Genomic DNA, 24,047 nt, shown 5'->3' with positions numbered 1-24,047 from the left:
ATTTTAATAGTATAAAAAATATATAATGTTTGATTAAAAGTTAATTATTTTTTAGATTTTTTGAAATAAGTTTTTCAAATGTTTAAAAATGTCAATCCGATGAACCAAAACAAACCAACTCGTTATTTATCAGTTTGGTTTGGTTTAGAATTCGTAAATTTTTTGTTTACCAGAATTAAACAAAACCGACTATTTTTTATGACTAGGATTTATTTTCTCCAAAAAAAAAAACCAATTTAACAACAGTGTTTTAGTTAAATTTATAAATTTAGGTTAAATTTTTTATTTTTTTAGTCTGTTTAGAATAGAAAATCATTTATTAAATTAGTGTAATTAATTTAGGTTAATATTAATTTTCTAATTGATACTAATATCAATTGATCTAATTGATACTTGTTGGGACAAAATTAATTATAGATATAATTTTGTTAGTTTTAGTTTATAATTTTATATAAAAATAGGGTTTTAGTTTAGATATTTTTGGAAGCCCAAGATGATTACTTTGATGACAACACCCTTAGATTCACCTGCTTTTAGGGTTATTTGTACATAATAAGAAAACCAATAAATTTTATTACTTTTGGAGGAATTAATTATTTTTATTTCTATAGTACATTTAACAATTTATTGTATCTTTCTAGCTTTTTTTGTTTTTTTTTTTTAAATGGCTAAATTTATTCTCGACGAGTATATGCAAAATGCACAAAGAACTCGCGGCAAGGAAGGAACAAGATACAACAATGATGCCGTCTACATACGTTACACCTCCACCACCAGAGAAAAACAAAAACCACCAAAAACCCACAAAGGCATTGGACATTGAGGCTGAGATATACCTTTATAACAAGCATACTACTGCCTCAAGTTCGAAACACCCCAAGAAAAAACAACCTGACTGCCTACAGACCAGCATGCGCACACCAGTCCCTGCATAACAAAAAACCTGCAGCAATACAGCAGGAGCATAACAGAAGCAGAAAGAGGCCAGGCACCCCAACAGCTGCGGTTTAACAGCACCACCAGAAACAACACTAACCAGCACACACAGCAGCCGCAAAAACACTACCTCCTTCCTACCCTTTTAAGGCACGAAATAGGATCCCAACACCACTCATAAAAAAGGCAAACCGGTAGTTGTGTCCTACTCAACATCCACCTCCACGACAATACTTTAATCTCCTCTATTAACTCTCCCACCACATGAATTTTCCGATTAAAGATTTTGTCATTCTGCGCTTTCCCCAACATTTAACACACTTTTTTTTAAAGAATTTAGCACACATTTTTATTTAGCTGGGAAATTAAAGTTAAATGTACTACACATATATTTTGTCATATCTTTGGTGAATCTTTTCATAGCAACCTTGGATACTAGATGCCTCTATATAGTACCTACTGCAATAAGGTGTATCCCATCATTAGGCTTTAATAACGATGTTAAGCGTGGAGAAGTTATAAACTTTGCAAAACTCTCATTGGCATTTTCCTCCTAGCCATAAGTTCAGTAGTGAACCACTAAATTGATAACACATAAAATATCGCTTACCACAAAGCAGATCCTTCTCCACACAATTCATCTAATATGTGTTGGACCCGGAAACCATCTATACCACATGATGTTCCTTTTTGAAAGGATTTAACGCACCTAAGAACAGTGTCAACTTCAGGCACAAGGGAAGCTTAAATAAACATGGTGGTCGACATGGAGGGAGGTGACTTTTATGTGTGTTTATCTCACGAAACATTCATTGTATCCTTATTATAGGGAGCCACTTCAGATGGCCACCATCCTTTTGTCTTTCTCCTCAAAATAATCTATTCCATAACTCAGACTATCTTATCTGAAACCACCTAACACAGTATCAACAAACTTGACGAAGTTGTCTGCTTCTCTTCATGTCGGAAAGCAACCCAAATGTGATATTGTTGGAAGAACTTCTGATTCACATACGTGAAATCACGCCTAGTCTAAGGCTTGATACATATTATGTACAACGAAGAAGCAGTAACAATCGAGCTCATACACTTTCAAAACCAAACTCAACAACCACCTGATGAAAAACCTCTTTTAAAGCCTGAGAGAGTGTAAGACGACAACTACTGTGAAGTATGCTTTTCATAACAAAGATAGGTGGAAGATGATTAGTATAAATTTTAAGGAATTTTTTTTTTTACAAGTCTAATTTTGATGGATTATCGTCCTCTAATTATAACATTAACTAATATATAAGTCAATCCAGAAGTCCTAGCTAAACTGGCAAAATGCCGAAATTGTTAAGCCGGATGTCATGACCGGGGTTCGAACCTCGGTACCTCCACTTATGTGTGTGTGAGTTTATAATAACTTTGTCATTTCGTCTATCTACCAAAAAAAACTAATATATAAGCCATTAACTTAAAAATCATCAATGTATCCCTTTATTATTATTATATTTTTAACTTTTTGAATTGAGCCTCTCAAGTTGAGTTTTCTTTCATTATTAATAATTCGCTAGAAAAGTTATAGCAAAACAACTCACTAGGAGGAGTAAAAAACACTACTCGCTTGGAAATGTTAATCCACAGTTTGCAATAAATGAAAATAAAGCGCCGACTGTGGGGATCGAACCCACGACCACGTGGTTAAAAGCCACGCGCTCTACCACTGAGCTAAGTCGGCTTGTTGATATAATTTAACTAATTATACATTATATTATATTATACATAACAAAGTCGACGAAAAAAGGAAAACTTCATATTTATTTGTTTTACAAGAAGTTTCTTTTTAAAATAACTTAGTTGTACGTGCTCATTGATAAAAAAATCCTTGTTGGGTGTTTTTTTTTTTGGTATAAACTAGTTACAAACCCGTGATTCGCACAGGTTAAATTACATATTTTTTAAAAAAATTTGTTCTAAAGGAGAGATGTTAAAATTACGGAACATTGTCATTCTTCATAAATTTTTGAACTTTTAAAATATTAGAAATTTTCTTAAAGCAAGATTATTACTACGAACCACCTTAACAAACAACATTGCAGGAGGAATATCCAAATGAAATAGCAGCTTGTCGTCATACAATACATGTAAGTATACAAACTTCCAAAAGATTTGAACTTTTCTCTAAGCAAGATTATTTCTACGAACCACCTCAAACAAACAACATTGTAGGAGAAACACCCAAATCGAAGTTACGCTCAATAATAAAAAAAAAGGGTCCTTAAACGCATGGTTATTTGACTTTTTTTTCAAAAATTATATAAAGGATGGAAAAAACCAAGAATAAAAGAAAATTGTCAAAGAATGGATAATAATTACTATAGTTCAACATCTAAATTTATTTGAATCTTAAAATAAAGGGGAATGGAGAGAATTAGTTTCTTTGTAACACTCTTTATGGTTCTTAGGCAATTTTTTTTTTTTTTTTTATGGTTGAAGCGATCGTTATAGTTCGAGTATCCGCTAATAAATATTGTTACGAATTAAGTATCTGATCTCATATAATCCATTAGATATTAAGTTGTTAAATATTGGTTACATAAAATTATGGGTTAATAGTGTTTTTCACCCCTGTAATATATGTCATTTCGGTTTTCGCTTCTATAAAATTTTTGATTTGATTTGCACTCTCGTAAATTATTATTTTTTTCAGAAAACACCCCTAATAGGCCATTTTCATAAAAAAATTTCAAGAAATTTTGGTTTTTCAATGGCCTATTAAGGGTATTTTTCGGAAAATAAAAATTTTACGATGGTGTAAATCAAACCGAAAATTTTATAGGAGGAAAAACTGGAAATGACATATATTATAGAGATGAAAAACACTATTAACCCTAAAATTATTCAAGCTTTTTGATAAGAGAAACAAAAATACAAGTTCGGTTTCGGATGTCTGCGAAATTGTCATTTCATTTTCTTGCGCTTTCGAAATAGTCGCAAGTCTTATCATGGTCTGCATTCTCAGCTTTCATGGAACTTGTCTTCTCAAACATCTTGTGCAATTTCAACATTTGCTTCATGATCAGCATTTTCTTTTGCAGTTTCGGCGTATGCTTCATAATCAGCACTTTCATCTGCAGTTTTGGCATTTACTCATGTTTAGCATTTTCAATTGCAAATTTGCAATCTTGACATTTGACATTAGCATTTGGAATACACTCACAGTTGTAACTTATCAATAAGAGTTTAGTCAAGAATACTCCATATTGATTCGAGCAGATGCAAATACTGAAAGTAGCCATATGTAGTGTTACCTCCTTTATTTAAAATATATAATATAAGGTGAGACTTAGTTGCCTTTGAAGACTCATGGGTAATTTATCCAAACCAATCAAAAGTTTCCATGTGTACTCCATTAGAATAATAACATTTATTATTTTATTTTGCAAAAATTTAGCAAGTATTTTATTATTTGCATATTCACCCCATCTTAAATTAATGATTTTTTACAATTTAAACCATCACAATAATTAAATTTCACCTCTAATCCAAACACTCTCCAAACTTTTTTTTTTTTTTTTTTTATCAAATTTGATCAAGTGGTTCCAGAGTACATTTTAGAGAGTGTTTGGAGAGTGATTGGATTAGAGGAGAAATTTAATTATTGTGATGGTTTAAATTGTAAAAAAATCATTAATTTAAGATGGGGTGAATATGCAAATAATAAAATACATGCTAAATTTTTGCAAAATAAAATAATAAATGTTATTATTCTAATGGAGTACACATGAAATTTTTTGATTGGTTTGGATAAATTACCCATGAGTTTTCAAAGGTAATTTAAAAAAAACCATAATTATAAATTCAATTATATATCCTTTGCTTGGAAATTGAGTGGGAAAATGTAGGGAAAGAGGGAGAAGAATGCTTATGATTGATATTTTTGTTTTTATTTATATCATTATAATAAGTGAAGAATATTTGAAAAACTTAAACAAAGTCCACCAAAACTTTCGAAGAAAAGATTAGTATATTAATCATCTTTATTAGTTCACATGATATGTTAGTTTCTATGACTTGATGAGCTAGAGAGTTGGTGATGACTTTCAAAACAAAAGTTAATTATATATCTTTGATTGTGAAATGTTTGCAGCAAAAGATAGTGATCAAGGTGTCAATGAACAACCAAAAATCAAGGTCCAAAGCCATGAAGATTGCAGTTGGAGTTCACTGATTTTGTCACCATTAATTATTTTCAATTCAAAATCAGTTCAAAACCATAGCTTAATTATCCAAAGTACAAACTAATCATGTGCAGAAATATTCAGGAGTGGAAAGTGCAGCTATAAAAGCAGATAGCAAGGATCAAATAGAGATAACAGGAGAACAAATAGACTCAGTTAGAGTCACATCTCTGCTAAGAAAGAAATTATGTCATGCAGAATTGGTGAGTGTTGGTGAAGTGGAAAAGAAAGAGGAAAATAATTAATTTAACACATTCCAAACAGCACATATATAAACACATAGCTTCAACCCAATTTTTTTGATAGTAACAAAACTTCCGAAACTGGATTGCCTCACTCATAAGAAACCAAAAATAATTAACACAAACTCACATTTTTTTGAACTAAATATTTTGCGGAACCAACCTCTGAATTAATGTGCTGCTCAATTTATCAATCAGATGAAGTCCAATAGAACATCAGTATGCCATGCCTTTCCAAAGGCAAAAGAAGAAAAAAAGTGCTTCACAGTTAACCTTTTGTTTAAATAATAACCTCTAATGCAGAACACAACGAAAATGAATGTTACAAACATGGATCTGCGGGTTTAGCTGCTTTAAAAACTACTTAGAACTTTCTTATAGAATTCTATATGCTTCTCTGACAGAAAACAAACAAATAGAGAAAATAAGTCATTGTGTTGCATATAGTAGGTGGCAATAGAACTTAAATCTAATTTGCAAGTCAAATTTGATAATCTCTATCACTCTTATGAAACATTGTTGTTTTCTTTTAAATTATCTTCTACAGGTTCTCTGTGATTTCTTGCAGGGGATACATGATTTATATACACAAAAAGTGCAAGCACATAAGCATACCTGAGTCATATTTGGAGCAAAAACCATAGCAATATTTATAGCATTCAATTTGTTATACTCCTCTTCAACTACAACATCAGCCATAAGATCAACAGCCCAATTAAGCAAAGCTGATTCAACTGGTTTCAGCAGCTTCACAAGCTCAACAAATTCTTCTTCAGTGTTGCATTCAAGAACTTCCTCAGGTGAAAGTCCATCTAACACTCCTGAAGGAAGTTCCCTAAACCATGCTTTAATTAAGCCAGCCAAGCAATGTACATCAATGTCAATTGGCACAATGCCACTATTGAATTGCTCCCTCAAATGTTCCTCTTCACCGTTTTCTAGATTTATACAAAATATTCCTGCAGCCTGAAAATTCATTAATTAAAAAGTGATAAAAGCAGGAAAAAAATTATAGTTGGTTCACATAATCTGGAAAACTGACATATATCATAAATTTTGTACTTACCTTTAGTCCTCCCCTGTGAGTATAACCTCTCCTGCATCAGTAACAGAATAGCGGGGACACTGTTTCCTTTTGAATCATAAGAACATTGCATTGATTCTACTGAGACACCAAACACACTAACACTGCAGTTATTCATGATCACAAATCACATCAGAATATGGATAAACATTAGTAAAAATAATGATTCAAAATCTAAGAAGAGCAAAATCAGAAGGAAAAAAACTAACCTTATTGCAATTAGGTATGAGTTCTTGCAATGCACACATCTTCTCATTTATCCTGTCTCTTCGCCTCTGTATACAAAAATTATGATCATCAGACAAAATGGAAATAAAAAGTTGTATTGATAACACAGTCACTCAAAAACACAAACTAAGTCAAAAAATCTCACTTTCACAATCTCAAAATCCAATCTACCAAACATTGAATCAAACAGAATCAGAGGTAGAAAACATTAAACAAAATTAAAAAGTTCATAATCCTCTTCACCGGGAACATTTGCATCAGAAAGAATAACCTTCAGATATACACAAAAATCACAGTATTATACACTCTCAAGTCAAACCCTTAGAAAGTTCTTCTTTTGTGCTATTTCCCTTTCCATCATCACCTGCTCATTGGTTTGCTCTTCCTGCAAACACAAAATATGAAGTTACTTATCAAAGCAAAACAAACATTGAGGTGGAATAAGATATGATATCGCATCGTATAATCATTTTAAGTTGCATCACAATATTATCTACACAAAAATCCATAACATTGAAATCTACCACCAACAAGGAGGAAAGAAAATAAAAATCGATAAATAGTTTCAGTTCAGCCCCGATTTGAAGGGAGAAATTTGAAAATCTACACAAAGAAGACTACATAGCTTCAAATCAATTCATGGACAACTTAATCGCAACCTTTCATCAAAAATTTCTAAAATAGGGTTTAGGCAAACGATGAAAATTTGACATAGCAATTAACAAAATATGACACAAACTTCATCCAAACAAATCTGAACAAATTCCATTAATCTCTATATCTTTCTTAATATTTTTTCTTAACCTCTAAGCTACTTTCACTAATAAGTCCTATCATCATAAAGCAATTGAAATCTGGAATTTACTTATATCATTGTCAACCATATCAACTCATTCATAGAGAATAAAACATTTAAGCTTCATTACTTTTTTCCCTAACCACTTTAAATGATTGATACCTTAAACTAAACAAATCCTTGTAGCCACAGAATTTTCATTTCAAACATAAAAGCATTTGGATTGTGCAGTTCTAAAACTCCAGATTTCATAACTAATATGAAACTTGAATTATTACCTCTTTAAAGCATTTGAACTGTGCCTGAAGCTTGAATTATACCACAACATAACTGCAATGAAATAATGAAAATTTCATCTTTAAGTAGCTACTAAAGGATACAAAAATATTGAGACAAACTCATGTAGCAATTGAAGATACATCATAAATTTTCTGAACCATAAAAATGAAAACTTCTGTACCATTTCCATGAAAAACCAAGCAAATTTCTGTACCATTTCCATCATAAATTTTCTGCATCATTGGGAGAATTCTTTGTATCAAGAACTTTCATATAATCAAAGACCTTTTTATACCATGAATATCAAATCCTTCAATTACTTGCACTAATTTCCCTTTCGATATAAACCGTCGTGCTATTGTTTAGAAACCCACTTTCCATCTAGTCTTGATAATCTTCATTACTGAAAAGGATCTCTCAATTATGGCCGTAGAAACTAAAAAAGTCATGATAAGGCGGAGTACGTAATCTATCAATCAAGAAGTACATTGAATGGTGATAAATGTCATATACTTATACCCAATGGCGTTGCCAGGACCCTGGGTCAGGGGGTTCAAACCTTTGTAATATAATTAATAATTATAATAATATATTCAAAAATAATATATTCGAAAAATTACATTGTACTAAATTTAAGTTGTACTAAAAAATTTGCAAAGATGCTTTACAATTATCATCTAAGCAATTTTATGTTATGAATGTGTTGAATAATCAATTTTTTTATCAAATTTATCAAACACATCTCTATCAATATAAGTAATGAGACAATCATTTTTCTATTCATTCCCAATTTGACTATGAATATAAATTGTTTTATAATACTAATGAAGTATAAAATTTTACTTTTCCTATTAACATATATAAAATTAATTATCTTTTAAATTTATGTATAATTGTCGATATGATTTATGTAATTTATGATGGATGGAGGGTTAAATTTTAGGTGCAAAAGTAGTACTAACAACTCACGTTAGTTAAGCAAGCAAAAAGCTAGGTAGGTGCAGGAAAAAGCTTTGAACTCAATAGAAAATGTTTAATGTCAGCCTTAAATAAATTGAAAGAGTCAATAGATATGTACACTACATTCTTTCAAAAAAAAAAAAAGATATGTACACTACACCATGTTATTGGACAGTATGCTCCAACGTGTGCAACTTTACCGTTAGAAAGAGAGAGTTGGTGCAAGCCTTAGGGGTGTTTGTTTTAAGGTTAAGAATGACATTTTCGGAAATACATGGCTAGGGAATGATATACTCATGTTTGTTACGAGGTTGAGAAAAAAATATTCTTCGGTATAAAGGTTCATGAGAATGGAGTAACTTCCCATAACTTCCATTATTCCCATGTAAAGAGATGGGAATGTGCATTCCCATGATATTATGCATAGATTTTTAAAAAAAAATTGTAACTTCCAATTTTTTCGGGAATGTCAAGTTATTTGCCAAACACTTTTTTTAACAAATACCCAAGAATCAAATTTTCATATTTTCATTCCCGGGTATGTTATTCCTGGGAATAATTTGTGTTTCCCAAAAACAAACGCCCCCTTATATTTAAGGGGGTTCAACATGGAAGAAACCCAAAATAATAGGAGTAAATTAAAGGGTTGAGGGGGTTCAGCTGCATCCCCTGGATACAAGCTGGCTCCGCCCCTGCTTATACCATGCTTCCTTTAAATAATCAGGAAACACATAAGCGTATCAAAGATTCTATATTGGGTGTATGAGCTATTTGTCCCCGTGAGCTTAAGTCAGTTGGTATGAACAATGCATAATACATGCAAGGTCTGGGGTTCGAACTCCGGCCACCACAAAAAAAAGGTACATGAGCCATTTGATTCTATATTATGCATACCACAATTAACAACCTGAAGCAAAAACGAGACCTGGGTGGGCCACTTGAACAAAAACAAATTGGACTAAGGATTTTTATGTAATTTCCCTATAGAAAAAAAATTAATTTTTTTTTTGGGTGGGCCGTGGCCCACCTCAGCCCATACTATCCTTCGCCACCGATCATGATTGTCCTTTCAAGTCAGCTGTCCAATCAAGGGTACAAGGGACTAGATCTTAATCTTCCAATATAAATATTGGATCGTATGCCTAGGGCCAGGTACATCGCGATTCACTACACAATCCTATTGTTCCACATTCACTGATTTGAGCGTCAGATCACATGCAGGTACACCACCCTCATTCGTTCGGAGAAGAAGATCGAGTGCGATAGAGAAGAAGGAAGCAAGTCAGACATATGTCCTACACAAAGGTCATTCAACGTCATCAACCCAAGGATCTCACGTCCAACAAGATCATATACCTAATTAAAATTGTTTGTAGAAAAAAAAAACTTTAAATTTTTTATAAAAAGAAAGAAAAAAGGAACCACATAACCCATTATTTATGAGTGTGAATGTGATGATCAAAGAAACCTTTCCAAGTAACGAATTATACACCCATAAAAATATTTATGGCTTTATGCTACTACTAATCCCTCCCACATTATTTCCGCCTAAACAATCCCTCCCACGTTATTTTAACGACTAGAATCTAATAAAATAATAGAACAAAATACAATGTTATAAAATATTCGTGTACCAAAAACATACAACATTCTAATTCAATAAAAAAGAACTGTCAAGAACACAAGATAATGATTTGACTAATTACAATAAAAAGGATATACTAATTACAATAAAAAGAATTGTCAATTAAAAGAACTATCAATAACAATAATTATAATATACTAATTACAATTTAATATAAAAAAAAAATATGCACATAATATATATTCATCATTTATACTTTTTTATAAAATATTTTCGATGACATATAAAAAAGACGATACTCATTAACACCATTTTTTTTTATTAGTAAGATATTTATCATTTGTAATATTTGAACATAATTTTAATCTACCATATTATAATATCTAATAACAATTATTTTAATGTTTTTATCATTAACGTCATTTTTATCATTATTTATTTTTTCTTATTTCTTAATACAAATGACATTGCAAATACGTTTGAACGCATAACTCATACTTCGACGCTCAGTTTGTACGAAGCACGGACCCGTGCTTATTGCTAGTTCATTGAAAAATATCAGATGAATTTGGCTGAACAAGCCCGAACTTCTCTTTACTATCTATATGGTATTACTATTAGTGATCTCACTCACTTTTGTATTCAAATTTGTCCAAAAAGACAATATTCATATGATAAAATAGCATTTTCCAAACCATCAGATTTGCTTTTAAAATTAGCAATATGTTGACCCAAGTTAAAGGCATTTTGCTTATTCAAAAAGAAGTTAAAAGCATAATTTGTTTCTTTAATATTTTCACACTATGAAGCATTTCTTTTGTAGCAAGATTCATACCTTTCAAAAAAAAAATGTTGACCCATGTTAAAGGCATTTTGCTTCTCTAATATTTCCACACTATGAAGAATTTCCTTTCACATGCAATTCTCCTCTATTTAAGCCTATCGACTCCTCCTTATTCATTCAATCCAACACTCATATTCTCAATTTCATAAACCAAAGTTCATCAAAATCCTTACAAACCAAAAAAATTAAACTCTCTCAGTTTCAAGTTTCAATTTCTAACACTTCAAAAACCACTTTGAAAACTGATCAAAGAACCAATCTTTTTCATTTCTTGAGCAAACCCAAATCATAAAAATGGAAAATTTGTTGCGTCTAGCTGACTGGTCATGAAGACTTTCTCTCACTCCGTTGCATTTAGTTCAGTGGACGTGTGATCATATGTGCAAGTCCATCTGACCTAGCGACGACAACATGTCTTAGAGAACAAGGGGTACCTTCCTAAACAATTGTGTCAACTACTTAACCTTCCAATGCCTGAAGATTTCCATGAATACCCTTCAAAGAAACAGTTCATAAACTACCTTGAAAACTATCCGAACAAATTTGAAATCGACCCACAATTCAAGAGTTGATATTCCAAATATTTCTCTTGGTAAGACATGAGCCTGCTAACCAAAAAAGAACGACCCAATTAGATTTTTTTCACCCCAGGTTAAAAAAAATTACTGGTAGCAACTAGCAACAACAAGCCACCTACAAATATTCTCAAAGAAGAAAAATAGTCAATACCTAATTTTCAACACCTTTTAGGTAGAAACTTTATTATTTATTGGCAGTTAAAGAAAAAAAGGGTTATGCCTTTTTACTTACCCATTTGGATTTGGATTAAGGTATACTTTAATGTTGGCTAGTTGGTAAAGATTTGGATTTGAACTCTTTTTGTTAAGTAGGGTCATCCTTTTTGTGTTATGGTTCACGTTTACTTCTTCAACAAGGCTTCATTGGGTTTTTTGATTAACAGGTTCATGTGTTACCAAGAGATTTCATCATACACACTCGTTGCGGGGAGATTTCAAATTTGTTAGCATAGTTTACAAGATAGTTTATGAACTGTTTCTTTGAAGGGTATTCAGGGAAATCTTCAAGCATTGGAAGGTTAGGTAGTTGACATAATGGTTTAGGAAGGTGAAGTTTGAATCTTTCGAGAACAATGAATAGAGTATCCCTTGTTCTCTAAGATATGCTGACGTTGCTAGGTCAGATGGACTTGTGCTTTTGATCACGGGTCCACCGAGCCAAATGCAACGGTGTGAGAGAAAGTCTTCATGATCAGACGAAACAAATTTTTCCTTTTTATGATTTGGGTTTTGTTCAAGAGTGAAAAGATTGTTTATTTGATAGTTTTGTTTTTGAAGTGTTGAGAGTTAAGGCTTGAAACATAAAGTTTATTTATTTTTGGTTTGTAATTGAGAGGCTTTTGATGAACTTTGATTTATGTAATTGAGAATGTGAGTGTTGGATTCAATGAATAAGAAGAAGGAGTTGAAGGGTTTAAATAAAGGAGAATTGCAAGTGATGGGGTGGGGGAGTTATTGCTTTTTCATTAATTATTTAACTCTATATTAAAAGAAAGGAAATGTTAACCTCGTGTAGAAGTCAAATGTAAAAATAATATATTGGAATGCGTGCATAAAATTTAATCTTTAATGTTTTAATGAATTGAATGCACAAAGTTTAAGATAATATTTCTTTTTTTGAATTTCTTAACATGTGCTATAAAGGCACAAGTTAACACTACCCTAAAGAGAAATGATATTTGAACAACCACTTTTGAACAATTTTTCTGACAACTATATCTCTCATAATTGCATTCTACTTTTATTTTCTCTATTTCTTTTTCTCTCTCTCTATTGTTATTGTCCAATAAGAAGAGAAGAAAAAAAGTTGTCATTAAAGTTGTTTGATTTTGGTTGTCCAAATATCACTCCTTTATATTAAATTGGTTCTGTTATTAAAATGTAACGGTTGTATAGTTTAATTCTTATTATCTTTGATTTTATTTTTTTTTTGGATGAAATGAGTTAAGTGTTAACCAATTAAGTTGGTTTAAGTGGTTTATGAGATCCATCAAAGAACAATTGGAGAATCCGAGCTCAATTCCAAGTGAAACAATTTTTTACTAGATTTTACTTGCATTTTTACTTATGTCTCCATCAAATTGCGAGTTAGCATAACCTCTTTTCATTGAGAAGATTAAAAAAAGAGTTATGTGTGAAATTGACATTGAAGTTTGATGTGTACATTGGAAAATCATAATCTTGTGTTCAGGACAGTCCTTTTTATTGATTTAGAATGTTATATGGTTTTGGTATGTGAATGTTTTACAACATTGTATTTTATTCTCCCCTCAAGAAAAAAAAAACATCGTATTATGTCTTATTATTTTATTAGATTATAGTTGTTAAAATAATATGGGAAGGATATGTAATTTTATTTGGAATAATTCTTTATTTGGAAAGGTTTCTTCAACCATCACATTCACATTCACAATGGGTTATGGGGATCTTTTTATAAAAAAATTGAATTTTTTTGGTCATACAAATAAAGTTAATTAGGTACCAATTTACTCTTATATATGCATGGACTTTTTTTCCCATTTCTCACGTGTTTGCTCCAGCAAAAACTATTAAATTTGATGCACACACTAAAATATACACACTTTCATTTTCATGCATGTGGAACTCAAATATAACATCTATGCAAATAATTAAAATGGTGTTTCGTATATATGATATATACGACTTTTAGCGACAACCAGTACACACAATGTAGGACTTAATTGCCTCTTAGCAAAAGTGGTAAAATCAATAAATGTTACACTACTTTTGTAAAATTAAAGTTCGCTCAACTGATAAATGTCAAAATCGTAAGGTATGATGTCATGATCTGGGTTCGAATCTGGAATCTCACAGTTGTGTGTAAGTTTAATTTCAGTGGTTTACCACTTCATCTAAGACGGAAAAAAAAAGTTGCTCGGCGTGTACAAGGGGTATAAAAACTTTTAATCTTACACATAATCATATTTCATGATATTAATAGATTATTTTTTTTAAGGAATAAATATATATTTTAGAAACTGATAATATAAAGTGATAGAATAATTGAATACAGTGTATGTGTCAAAATTTTAAACTAAACATGTATGCAAATACAACAAATTGAATACAAAATCAAATTGTGCTACTTTGTAAAAATGCCCCATATTTGATAAACAAAAAAGTGAATTTATGTTTCATCACTAAACAATACTCATATTATGAGTAACGGTGTTCGTGGTGCAGCTTGGTTTGATTTTGAGGCTAATAGTCATCTGAACCGTAAGATAAATAAGTATGCGGTTTGGTTTGGTTCGGTTGACTTTTAAAATAAGATCCGAACCAATCCAAAACATACTAAACCAATGCGGTTTGGATTGGATCCGTTGGTGCGGTTGTTTTTAGACAATAATTTTTTTTGTTTCCAACATTAAAATCAAATTAAAAAGTTAAACCACAACATATTTTCAGCAACGTTTTAAATTTTATCCAACATTACAATTGTATTTTCATCCAACAATATTCCAAATTACGAAACGTTCACAACAAGTAATCCTATTTTGTCAGAAATACAAAAGACTACATTTTTTATCAATCTCTAAGAGTTAAAGTAGCACATAAATACATTTTTTATTGAAAAAACCAAGAAGAAATTTAAGAAGAGAAAAAATACGTCATTTTATTAATGATTCTATTGAATTCCAATGAGTATTGGTTTAGGTGATACATATTTAATTAGTGTTTTTCTTATATTGCGGTTTGATTTGGTTTGGTTCGGTTGGTAAAATTAAAACCGCAAACCGAACCAAACCATGCGGTTGAGTAAAAAAATGATCTGAATACATCCGAACTATATGCGATTTTTTGCGGTTTCGGTTTGGATTGGTTCGGTTTGCGATTTTTCTTTTGGATTGGTTCGGTTTTGAACACCCCTAATTATGAAGAATTAAATATGAATACAGTTAGGAATGGGTGGCATGATGAATTGGTCTGAATTTTGGGCATCTGCATGTCATTCATTATGGTATTGGAGGAACAAAATGACCCACGATGGTGGAAGTGTGTTGCCTAATAAACCTTGGCTGAAGGTGTTGCAAAGGGTACAAATTTATGATGTAACAACCAATAACAATGCTATCATGCATAATAATAATAATAATAATAAGAGTAAATAGTCAATTACCCCCCTGAAATTGTAACTTTCGTCAAAAACCCCCCTGAATTTTGCAAAATGTCAAAAACCCCCCTGAAATTGTCAAGCGTCTGTCAATTACCCCCCTCCGTTAATTTCCTCCATCCAACATGCTGATGTGGCCGTTAACTGCCACGTGGCACTGACACATGGTCAAAAAAGTCATGCCACGTCATAGGGGGGTAATTGACTATATTTTTTTTTTTGAAAAAAATCTGAATTTTTTTTTTTTTTAAAAATCAGATTTTTTTTTTCTTTTCATAATTAACATTTGTGCCACCCACTGAACATGCAAATACCCCCCCTGAAATTAAACATTTATGTGCAAATACCACCCTCAAATTTAAAATTTATGTAGCAAATATCCCCTCAAATTTATAACTTATATGCAAACATCCTCTCCAAATGTAAAACTTATATGCAAATTACACCTTGAATCATAAAACTTTAATGGTTAAGTAAAACTTATTCTTAATCTATAATATACTATATCTCTAATAACAATAAAAAAGAAAAAAAATCACATCTTTAAAATAAAACAAAGGGGGAGAGGTTATTGGTGCATGAATGGATGGTTGTGTGTAGGCTCACGTAGAATTGTTTTTTGGCCAAGAGCTTGGAAATATTTCTAGCTATGCTCCTTCAGAGGTTCCCACGGAACACACCACTAGTTCTCTATCTGTTAAGGCCTAAGGGTGTTGCTCGAAATGATGACAAATTATTGCCATTACACTTTTGCTGTCGGAGAAAATTTAACTTTCCGCTGTAATTACACTTTGCCATAACTACCAAATTTACCTTCATATATTATATATATGTCTTGGTCAAATCCTTGTTAATTTTTTTTTTCTATAGGATTTGCAATGATTTGCTCTCAAAACACAACATTTTGATGCATATGCATCTCTGTTTACATGTTATTTTAAAGATGTGATTTTTTTCCTTTTTTATTGTTATTAGAGATATAGTAAATTATAGATTAAAAATAAGTTTTACTTAACCATTAAAGTTTTATGATTCAAGGTGTAATTTGCATATAAGTTTTACATTTGGAGAGGATGTTTGCATATAAGTTATAAATTTGAGAGGATATTTGCTACATAAATTTTAAATTTGAGGGTGGTATTTGCACATAAATGTTTAATTTCAGGGGTATTTGCATGTTCAGTGGGTGGCACAAATGTTAATTATGAAAAGAAAAAAAAAATCAGATTTAAAAAAAAAAAAAAAAATCAGATTTTTTTCAAAAAAAAAAAAAATATAGTCAATTACCCCCCTATGACGTGGCATGACTTTTTTGACCATGTGTCAGTGCCACGTGGCAGTTAACGGCCACATCAGCATGTTGGATGGAGGAAATTAACGGAGGGGGGTAATTGACAGACGCTTGACAATTTCAGGGGGGTTTTTGACATTTTGCAAAATTCAGGGGGGTTTTTGACGAAAGTTACAATTTCAGGGGGGGTAATTGACTATTTACTCTAATAATAATAATAATAATAATAATAATGTGATTGAAAATATTCATTGGCAGCCTCCTAGTTTAGGATGAATTCGGCTAAATACGGATGGAGCTGCTAAGGGAGAAGATATTGCAGGATGTGGAGGAGTTCTGAGGGGAGATAGCGGTGAGTGGATTTTTGGCTTTTCAAAAGGTTTAGGAGCGTGTAGTGCATATGTTGCGGAGCTTTGGGGTATGTTTGAAGGTTTGAAGTTGGCTCTATCTCATGGGTTTTTGAGGGTCGCTTCATGTTGATTCTTAAGTAGAGGTTAACACTATTTCTTTCACAAAAGGTGGGTCACCCACCGGGTGGACCTTAGTTCAAAATATTAGAAGACTTTTGGAGTTGGATTGGGAGGTTAAAATTTCTCATTCATATTGAGAAACAAACTATTGTGCGAATGCTTTGGCGAATTTAGCATGTGATGGTGGTTTTACTATGATTTTATATGAGCAATGTCCTGCTCAAGTTAATTGGAGCTTATATTCCGCGATTAGTTAATTGTTAGTTTTTTTTTTCTGGAGCTTTGCCCCTCTTGTATTCCAAAAAAAATAAAATTATGAAGAATTAAAAACGAACTAACAAGTAACAACTAGTCTGTGTAGTTAGACACATCATAATATCTTCGCTATCCAAAAAAGAAAAGCAAACTCAAAACGAACTAACTAACAAAGAGATGTTTCACTCCTAGTTTGGTTCCAGTGGTATTTCTTGCTAAGGATGTCGCTTCATGCTAACGATTTAGTTCAGCTGCAGAATGATCTCCAACTTGTTAGGAAACAACCAACTGAAGTCTTCCGACTTGTCAAGTCGGAAGAAATTGTCAATGTTTTATCAGTTTTAGAAATGGGCAGAATAATTCACATGAACATATTGAAAGTGAAAAGCAGCCAATTGAGGTCATAAGACTTGTCATAAAGAGAGAAATTTCCAATGCTTTATCTTTATCTGGTGTTAGAAATGTCATAAAGGAAAATTTTGTTCGATATTTACGTGAAGCTCACTTGGAGGTTGGATATCATGCTATACAATCATTGAAATTTTGACAAGCAACTATTGATAGGGTTCTAACACACACAAAAAAAAAAAAAATCACGTATTTTTTACATGGAAAAATTGGAAGCATATATAAATCAGAAAGTAGATGAGAAAGTAAACTTGAATTTATTTACAATAATTATTGCATTGTGAAATAAAACTATTGTGCAGAGTTAGAGAATGAAATAAGAGATTTAGTGAATGGAAAAATTCATAGCATATAGAAATTAGAAAGTAGATGAGAAAGTAAACTTCAATAACCTACGTTATTTACAATAATTACATTGTGAAATTAAACTATTGTGCAGAGTTAGAGAATAAAATAAGAGATTTGGTGAATAAACTAAAAGTTCCAATGATGCTAGTTGGGGTTGATTTTGCCTGAATGTAAGTAATTTTTTTTTTACAAAGTAAGTAGTTATTATTTATTAATGGTTCACATAACTACTTCTCAGTTTAATTAATCCATTTGATGCAAATTGTAGCAACTTTCCATTCCGATCAATCCCCATCATTACGATTCGTGTGATCACCGTGTTCCTCTCAAAGCAATCCATCTGAGGATCTAAAAGCATTCTCATCTACTTTTTTCTTGGAGGTTGTTTTAATATTTCTATACTATATATAAAGAAAGTAACTCATTTAAGCTCTTTTGGGTTGACTTTTTCTCTTTCCAAAAATGCCCTCAATTTTCGATACAAATAACACAAGTAGCAAATAGATATAAATAAATCTAAATATTAAAAAAAGTAACAAACACGATATGAGTATATTTATGTCCAATTTTTTTCCTTTATTCTTTAAAAAAGTGTAACAAACTAGACGATTGTATATATACTTATTTTTTCATTATCCCAATTATACTATTAAACAATTTTTTCTATAATAAAGATTGTTGTTGGTGTCATTAAAAAACTACAAATTTAGATTGTATTTTTTTTTGGCAAAATTACACTTTTAGTCCCTTAACTTAATTTTATGTAACAGTTTGGTCCTTTATCTTTTTTTCATTTCAATTTGATCATTTTTGTCTATTTTCATATGAATTTTAAGCTTAAAATTCATGATTTTATTTTCTTATGGTCTTTCAGTCTTCAAATCTATGTTCCTCGTCTATGTTTGCATAAGAATATTAGATTTGAAACTTGAAAATGTATATGAAAATGGATAAAAAGGACCAAATTGAAATGAAAAAAAGATAAAGGATCAAACTGTTACCTAAAATTAAGGGACTAAAAGTGTAATTTTGCCTTTTTTTTTTGTTATATCGTTGGTGTCATAGATAATCATAGTTAATTTGATTAGTTATAATTTGAACACAAAAAACATTTATATTTTTACTGTTAATCAAAATTAAATTTTAATAAAAAGAAACACCGTCCATAATTTTCAAACGTTAAAGCAATAAAATGAAGTGCCCGTCTTTTCGTTAGTCATTATAAAAATACTTATTTTATTTATCAATTAAAAAAGTGACAGATTTTTTTTTTTTTGACTATGAAGGGATAGTTTTTCTTGCTTTAGTGAGGTTATTATGCAAAGAATTGAAATAGTGTTTCGTATATATATATATATGATATATACGACTTTTAGCCACAGCTAGTACACACAATATAGGACTTAACTATAATTCAAAAGAATGTACGACTTTTCTTCAAAAAAATGTATGACTTAACTTTTTATTTTTTTTTTACAATCATGTACGACTTAACTAGTAAATGTTGCACTGCTGCTTCTGTAAGAATGAAAAAAAGTTTGATGGATGTGCACAACGGGTATAGAGATTTTAATTTTAGACATCATAATTCACGATATAAATAGATATTTTAGAAATTGATACTATAAAGTGACAGAAATAAGTAAATATAGTTTTTATTTGTGAAAATTTTACACGAAACATCCATGCAAATAAAAATAAAATTGTGCTACTTGGTAAAAATACCCCATATCTCATAAGCAAAAAAGTGAACTTATGTCTCATCACTAAAAAGTGAACTTAAAAACGAACCAATAACTCGTCTGTATAGTTAAAAAAAAAAAAAAAAATAATATGTGTAGTTGCACACGAGAATATCTTTACTGTAAAAGAAAAAAGAGAAGCAAACTTAAAATTTACAAGTTAGAAATATGCAAGACCAAATTACTTAGCATTTAAAGTAGAAACTTCACAAGTTTCTTGAGAAAAGAAGTTGGTTGAGTAGGTTGGTCATTTGTTTGATTGTTGGTTTCTGATTGTTGGCAGTTTAAACATAATGGACAATGAGAATCATATGATCGACTTGAGAAGCTTCAACCTTCATACATATTGTGTCGACTATGTTGCTGTTGAAAAACGTGATGATTTCCATAGTGAAGAGCATTTTGTGGCATGTTGTACCAACTAGGGTTGGGATGAATACGTTCATAAAGATAACTTGCATGATGATAAAATGGGTCTTGAGGAGATGAATAGTTATTGTTATAGCCTATTGCTTGACCTTGAAATTGGTTTTGATCAACTCTTGAAAACCATAACTAATCCATTCAATTGTAGCATGTTTACCACCCTTCTTTAGTTGCGTTAAAATATTTTGTGGATCCTTGTGAGCTTAGCTCTCTTGGTAAAAACAATGCATAATATATGCAAGGTCTGGGATTCAAACCTTGGCGACCACATAAAAAAAAAAATTTGTGCGTCTACTTTACCTTTTACGTAAGTAAATTCAAGAGATGGGTTAATCTCGTAACGCAAGTCTAGCAAAAATGAAAAGGGAAAAAAATCACAATTAAGAATAAATTTAGAAATTTTTATTATACTGCTAATGTCACAAAAGATAGGATGTGAATTGAATGCATTTAAAACTGTATGTAGTTCTTCAACGCACACATTTTTGTTCGTTCGATTAAGATAGAACGTCCAAAATGTAGTTTTACTTTTTTAAATTTGACCCGTCTTATCTTAATCGGGCGATTTGAGAAATACATTGTTTGTACAACTGCATGCAATTTTGACTTTAGATCCCAAAAGGTAAAAGAATAAAGTAATAAACAGCAAATTACTTAACACTTTAAGCATGGTCGAACACTAAATAGTAATATATCAGCACTTCCTTTGATGAGATTCAAACCATTTGTCCAATTGTGGGATATTCATTTTTTCTACAATATACTATGTCATGTCGTGACAATATAAGTATTTTCTTCTGGTATAGAGAGAATTGAACAAAGGATGGGTTGATGGTATTGCAAGTAACCCAATCTCGACTCTAATATTAGGCTGAGTCATTTTTTTGGATCAAAAACCTCATCCTAAACTCGGTCGAATCCGATGAGATACTGGCAGGTTGAATAAGGACAACAAGACAATACAAGTTGGTTCAAGACAAGTCAACATTCACGAATGCATAAATATATTTTTTTGGGAAAAAAATTAATCAACAAGTTTGTTATTTTCAACAGGGGATCATGCTTTCATTTCTAATTAATCGAAACAAAGAGTATCGTCTTGCATTTCATTTTCAACAGTTCACCAAACAATAGCATTGTCTTGCAAAATAAGGGGCAAATGCAAAAGGAATTGATATGTAAAAAAATTAAAGATGTCATGAAACAAAGAGTAATGGAAATAGCAATTGAAGAAGTAGTAGCCATTAACAATTTATGAGTTTCATTTTTTTGACATAAATTTATTATACTTCATCATATCGTAGCACATTATCAAGATGTAACATTATACTTCCTCCGTTCTAAAATGTAAGCAAAAAAACACACTTTCTTTGTCCCAAAATATAAGTAAAAAAATACAAATTTTTATCCTATTTAAGCTTGTTTTTTTAGAAACTTATTTCAAAGAAATTACAAAATACTATACTCCAAATTCTTATATCTTTTTAATAAGTGTGATTTGATTGTATAAAAAAAAATCCATAATTAATTACATTGTGTGAGATAGTAGATATTGGCTGAGTTATACAAAATACTAAAAAACATCTTTGTCCACAAACTCATTTCGGACAAGATGGATGACCCGAGGTATGATCCAAATTCATTCCTTATTTCAACTATGTCTCTATTTAGGGGTGTTCAAATCTAAATCGATCCAAAATAAAACCACAAACCGATCTAAAAAAACTGAAAATTGCAAAAAACCAAATATATTTGGATACGTTTGGATGTTGTTTTGTAAAAATCGTTAAGATCGGATCGGATTTTGGATCACTTTTTCAAAACCGAACCGAACCGCAAAAATAAATATTAATACTTATTTATTTTTTTATTAGTATTATATATTGCATTATTATGTTGCTTGTTAAATTTTAATCTTATATATTGCACTAATTTAATCTATATTATTATGACTACATATGTTTCAAAATTAATCGATAATTTTCATACAATAATTTTAATTTTTTTAATATATTTTGCATCAAACCTATTATTTTACCGTGTTTGTGTAATATTAATATTAATAAAAATTATATTCTTCAAAAAAGAGTAAATAAAAAAATATATTTTGCATTTTGGATGTCCAAAAATCGATCCAAATTCAATCGCATATGTTTGGATCGGTTTCGGTTCGGATTTTTTTAGAGTACTCATCCAAACCGAACAAAACCGCATGTAATTTTTATTTTAGATCGGTTGACGGTTTGCCTCAAAACCGATTCAAACTGCACCGCGAACACCCCTATCTCTATCTTATCCTTATTTTTTGTCCATGTTTTATTTTTTGACAGAGTTTTACTCTATTCATTGCTTTCGGGTCGAGATGGATTAAAGGAATGGACTGGGTTTTGAACACCCTAGCCATAGTATTTTTTTTGAACAAGATCCTAGCCATAGTATTAGAAGATTTTTTTATCACGTTACCAACATATCACTTATTTCATATTACTTTCTCTTATCTCGTTTTCTCTCAAGACAAGATGTAAACATTTATTGAGGTGTCCATCAAACATTATTCCATCGTAAATAATGCAACAATATTTTCCAACTATTAAAGATAATAAAGACCATACAAGTTGTCCCTTGAACATAACTCAGTTGGTAGGACAATGCATTATTATATGTAGGGACTGGGATTTCCCACTTATTCACCTTATAAGGTGAATTCTATCCAATAAGCTACCTGACAAAAAAAAAAAGACCATACAAGTTTGAAAGTTATTAAAGCAAATAAAACATAGCCACTAAACCCCAAGAGAGAAAAAGAATACACCCTCAAAATGCCTTCTAAAAACTTGTTGATATACTCAATATAGTTGTACATGAAACTTAGTTTAAACTACAAGGTGGCATTTAGTATGGGAAAATGAAGTTTTTTTTCCACCATGGGAAAGTGGGCCCATTAAAGACAGCTGCCTGTTTCAACCTGATACAATTTAAAAAATAAATATTTCTTTTACTTATTTTATTCAATTATGTGTTTGCTATTTTACCCCCTTACTTTACTGCAACAAAAAAGGATTCAGACTCTGCCTTTGTTACTCTTCATCTATCAAAAAAAAGAAGATTTCTATCCTCCATATCGTGAATGATGAGTATGACCCATTTCATAATTTTTCTCATAGCTCAAGATTAACCCAACTCTTTGCATAACAATGAGTATTATCAAAATGATAGAAAGCATTAGTACGTTGTGTCTTGTGTTCCATGATCTCGACAATTAAATAAACAAAAACCGTTGTTGTTTGTGAGTGTTACTTGTTCCAAACAATCACAATGAAGAGAAAATTAAAGGCATTGGTGTTAGCGGTGGTGCGTCAATGCAGAGGTTGAAGCATGCAAGGTGGAAGACAGTGCAAAAATGGATAAAGTGCTGCCAGACTATAATAAAATTTGTGCAGGTTGGAGAGAGTTATTCTTCTTTCAGTTGAAGAAGAAATAGGAACAGAAACCATTTTTATTTTTCTCTACTCAATTTTTATATATAAATATTGAATTGAATTTATTAAATTTGAAAAACTTTTTTTTTTAATTTAAGAGTCCGTTTGTCATAGCTTTTTTAAGAAGAAAAAAATCACTTTTTAAAAAAAATAATCACTTTAAAAAATGTTGCATCCCTTTGTTACAACTTTTTAAAAAAAATCTAAAAACAGCTTCAAATGAGAAGCTGGTGAGA

General features: G+C 31.0%; 2 long non-coding RNA genes and 1 other non-coding gene across 4 annotated transcripts; 1 reads left to right on the top strand and 2 right to left on the bottom strand.

Annotated features, from left to right (window-relative positions):
• Nucleotides 1–2,587: 2,587 nt before the first annotated feature.
• TRNAK-UUU (transfer RNA lysine (anticodon UUU)) lies at nucleotides 2,588–2,659 on the bottom strand. Its single transcript has one exon. It is a non-coding gene; the product is annotated as a tRNA-Lys (tRNA).
• A 1,081-nt stretch (nucleotides 2,660–3,740) lies between these two features.
• Nucleotides 3,741–8,257, bottom strand: LOC25498929 (uncharacterized). Of its 2 annotated transcripts, none has more exons than XR_003006899.2 (6): nucleotides 7,973–8,257; nucleotides 7,791–7,842; nucleotides 6,698–7,101; nucleotides 6,471–6,592; nucleotides 5,568–6,370; nucleotides 3,741–4,052 (listed from the first exon to the last, which is right to left on the bottom strand). It is a non-coding gene; the product is annotated as an uncharacterized lncRNA (long non-coding RNA). The 2 variants fall into 2 exon arrangements; XR_003006898.2 differs by having other exon boundaries at nucleotides 6,020–6,370.
• A 2,993-nt stretch (nucleotides 8,258–11,250) lies between these two features.
• LOC112416370 (uncharacterized) lies at nucleotides 11,251–12,680 on the top strand. Its single transcript, XR_003006771.2, has 2 exons — nucleotides 11,251–12,010; nucleotides 12,142–12,680. It is a non-coding gene; the product is annotated as an uncharacterized lncRNA (long non-coding RNA).
• Nucleotides 12,681–24,047: the final 11,367 nt, after the last annotated feature.

This window comes from Medicago truncatula, chromosome 7 (assembly GCF_003473485.1).
Source record: "Medicago truncatula cultivar Jemalong A17 chromosome 7, MtrunA17r5.0-ANR, whole genome shotgun sequence".
NCBI lineage: Eukaryota > Viridiplantae > Streptophyta > Magnoliopsida > Fabales > Fabaceae > Medicago > Medicago truncatula.
This window is presented reverse-complemented; position numbering and strand designations above follow the sequence as displayed.